The sequence below is a fragment of the Diadema antillarum genome, unplaced genomic scaffold, assembly GCF_040938485.1.
Source record: "Diadema antillarum isolate AM-2024a unplaced genomic scaffold, OU_Dant_1.0 scf00000053, whole genome shotgun sequence".
Classification (NCBI taxonomy): Eukaryota; Metazoa; Echinodermata; class Echinoidea; order Diadematoida; family Diadematidae; genus Diadema; species Diadema antillarum.
In genome coordinates, this window is record NW_027270942.1 from 410,001 (window position 1) to 414,481 (window position 4,481).

A 4,481-nucleotide genomic window follows, 5' to 3' on the forward strand; every position below is an offset into this window, starting at 1 on the left:
TAACCCTAACCCTCACCCTAACCCTAACCCTAACCCTAACCCTAACCAACCCTAACCCTAACCCCGGGCAGGAGTCTATGGGAAAATCACGTTGTAGCCATAATCAGCCTGCCATAATCAGCCTGCCCTCCAGATGGGTTAAGTCTCCTTGCATCACCCTGCCATGTTTAGTTTTAGCCCATTGATGCCGCTATGTATATATGTGACCCTGCATCACAAAATAAAAAGTCGCAAGGCATGGATTTTTAGTTACGAGCAGATTCTGAAAGAGCAGACCAAAAGCTGTAAGATGATGTATAAGTCAATTCAAATGAACTCTCCTAGCCTATCCTAATATTGGAAAGAAAGCACACACTCTGGAAAGTGTGAACTGAAAAAAAGAGGCTCTGAAATACAGTGTCTATTCAAGCACCAAGCCGTGCTAGTTGAGCGATGAATGGAACAAAAATATGATGTTAACCACCGGAGCAACAACAATGAAGGGATTATCAGATTAAGCTGAAATTGAGCATGCTTTATTAACACATTCTGGAAATAATCAATGCCAACTTTTGAAGCAGTAGCATCATTCTTTCAAAAGTTGTTGGAGTTGAAAGTGAAGAGTATGGACTGGGTTTTTAAGAAATGAAAAGAGGACTCTTAAGAGAAACACCTAATCACACTTTTCTACTAAAAAATATTTGAGAAAAACTGCTAAAAACACAATTTCCTCTTTGTTTTGTGATCCCAAACTTTTGTATACTGTAGAAGATTTGCTCTATCAGAAAATATGAAAAACTCGAGATTGGCTGGTTTGACCCATTTCACCTTTTTCAGTCCTAACACAAAATCAGTGTGTGCAACTTTTTGTTGGTTTTGTGATGCATGGTCACATATATTTTTATTTTTATATCCTTCAGCACTAAATTCTGTATTCCAGTGTTGTGATATCTGCACATTGATGTCTTCATATTTTAATAGATATGAACACAAATTAGAAAATTGTGTGAGCATATCATCATCTCTTCTAATTTGAATACAAGTGTAGTATTTACAGCTAACACACACACACACACACACACACAAACCCAACTAGGTCTCAATTAACTGTAGACCAAAACATTAAACACACACATATACACATATATGAACATGATATTTTATTGCATGAATCTGTAAATTCAATATCATATACACTTAATCATAACTGCATATACACTGCCCTTAGACATTAAAGTCATATCATAAATGACAAGGAAAATTGCATTGATTCAGATACAAAGTGGAAGCACTTGATAAACTGAACAGACAGAAAAAAAAATGAATTGGAAGACATTAAAGGCAGACGATCGCCATCCCTTATGGCACATAAACTCCGAACGACCGAAGTTTGTGCATGCAATTGCACAATGCCAGACTCGGTGCTACATCCATAAACGTGTGGGACAATGCTGCTACTGAGACACGTGTGTTTGTGTGCGTGTGTGTGTACGCATCACACAAACATTGTCACCGCGAGCTGCGGTGATTGGAGGAGAGAGGCCAGAAGACGCGTGGCTCTTCTGGCCTCTCTTCATGCACATGCGCACTGAGAGTGTGCGTCCATTGGGAAGCTCTCGTGGCTTGCTCGGACAGCCATTTTGGGTTAGGAGATTTGTAGCATAGAGCTCTTGTAGGTTAGCGTGTTGTTCGCTGACCCATTGAGCCAGCGCTATTCTCATTCGGGGTCACTACATTTGATACAGAATGGGGGAGGCAGCGTGTTGCGTTCGTCTCCGTGCCACACAAACCACTCGCCACGATTGAGTGCCTTTAATATATCCATACTTGAGGGGTACTAGTACTCCAATATGCTTATATGATATATAACAATATACATTATATTTCATAGTCATATGGGCCTTGAGCCCAGATGCATCATCAACTGAGTCACCTTACCACCGACATGTAGCATAAAATTATGCATTAAAAATGCATGACATGGGTGCATCATCTAAATTTCACATTGGGCAACAAAAATATAGCTTTACTAAGTTTTGCCAAATCGGCACTAACTCCTGGTTGCTCCAAATCTAGAGGCAACCATTAATTTTGGACTAAAACATAACTGAAATTACAGTATCCAGACAAATCACTGGAAAGATTTATCTGATTGGAATGTCAACTGGATAAAACTACAACTGATTGTGGTAAAATGAACTTTTATCCAGACAAGACATGAGCACTTCATACATTCATGTTCTTGTCTAGGACGAAACTCACAGTTTGTGTCCCTAAATCTTGATTGTCCAATGCAGACATACATCCTAACTATACCATGCATATAGAAATTATATCATGCAAGCTTTTGCTTCAGATATTCAATGTTCTTTGCTGGGCAATGGAATGAAATGCAATTTTTTAAAGCAATCACCTCACCTCACAATAATTTATTTCTTACTTACTCCAGTACAGTGTATTATTCTGTATTCAGGCAGTCACACAAACCAGTACTGAAAGCATTTATCATGCAAATATTGGCAGAAAGATGGAATACTGGCATCTCGAAGACTTAATTTGTTACATTTATTTTTCTCATCAATTGGAAATACCCTGTTTCTCTGTAAAAAGAAAGAAAGAAAGAAAACAAAACATCAACAATGCTACATACGCTATGAGTTGTATGACATAATGAGAGCATTCTAGAATAAAACATAATAAATTGCAAGTGAAAAAAACCCAGACAAGCAGAGACAAAATAAAGTGTACGCTGTGCAGATACACTTCATCTCAGTTCTAACTTTTGCTTATTTACTCCCTGCATACAAGCAGGCAACTACCTCTTACTTGTCTACTAATATAATGTCCAAACAAAAAATAAATATAGAAACTTGTTTTCACAAGAACCTAAAAACCATGAGAATTACATTGTTACATCAGGTTTCTCAACAAAGAAATATAAAGAGTAGGGACTGGCAAATTCACCTTGACATGAGGGTCTTGAAATGTCTGATCTCCTTACGACAATACCTAATTTTCCAAAGACATTTGAACATTGCCAAAGTATTGAGTACCAAAATATGTTATAATTGAATAAATATGTCTAATTGAGTACCAGAATATGGAGTACGTACCAGAATAAGTTTAAGATGTACTGTTGAAGACTTGAAATTTCCTCTAGAGGACAACATTCTCCTCTATTCACTTCTTTGTGATGGGACAAAATAAATCAAACCGAGTTTATGTTGAGTTTATGAATGGCGCGGGCCAAAATGGTCCACACCAGGCTCTGGCTATCTTGGCTCTCCTGTAGGCTAGAGCCAGGTGCGAGCCTGGCTCCGACTGCAGGGTTTAAGAATGATAGCAGCACCAGGCTCCGGCCAAAAGTACCTGCATGGTCAAAGGTCACAACTCTCTGGCTGTGCCTCAGTCAGAGCACGCGTTCAGTTACTGTGGCAGTTATCCCTTAAGTGGCTGAGTTTGTAAATGGGTCATCGTAAAAGTAGCATGGCTCTGCTATAGTTACTTAATGCAATTTTTACTGCTTGGCACAGGCTATTTTACGGCGGGCCAGGAGCTGGCGAGTTACTGAAAGGGGTATGTGTCACATATGTTCTCGGAATGTTCAGAAATACGAATCAGTACTTCTGCACAAGCAGGTAGTCATATGTACTATCAAAGTTGTGTAGAAAGGTACAGTTATGTCACACTTTACTGCAGTACTTTTGCATGTAAGTTAACTTTAACTAGCAGTACTATAACTGTGCTGCTGGCACAACATCAATGACTGCAGATCAAATGAAATTGGACAAATCAAATACAGTGGAAACTCGATATAACGAGATGGTCGGGACCGAGTCATTTTCCTCGTTATAGCCGATATCTCGTTATATCAGTAGGCATAAAAGAAGGCATAAAATAAAGACATTAATTTGCACATGTGGGACTACCCATCATATTTCAATCAATACTGATAACTTGATATTGTGTGTGAGGGAATTACTCACCTTTATGGATAAGCAGATGTTTTTCGCCAAGGAAATCCAATATCAAGAATGTGTTTCTTATTAATTGTAGATGTTTGAATTTGTAAATCTATACAGTATAGCTTGCGATTGTATCAAGATCGTCTGTGGATTGGTATGTGGTTATCGTATGGGTGTGTGTTGCGTGGAAAGCTTGAATATGGTCTGCACAATGCTGTGTGTGTATGTGACACATTCTGTATGTACATTGTGACTGCGTGTGTGTGAAGATGGGGAATTCCCTGAGTAGAAGGCCAATCACAGCATCAGATTGCCTCACACCTGCTAAACGTCATGATGATGTCATGTATACATATGGCCGTCCCACCACATTTTCTGCAAGTGTGCGTGCACACACACACTTCACACGTACAACATGCAGTGCAAGCTGGAGTGCACTGAAGAAAATGATTATTTGGCGCATCAAGCTTTACAATCTCGGAAGATGATAGCACAGGCGAAGTAAAGCTTTACCGAAGGCATTTTGCTTTACCTCGC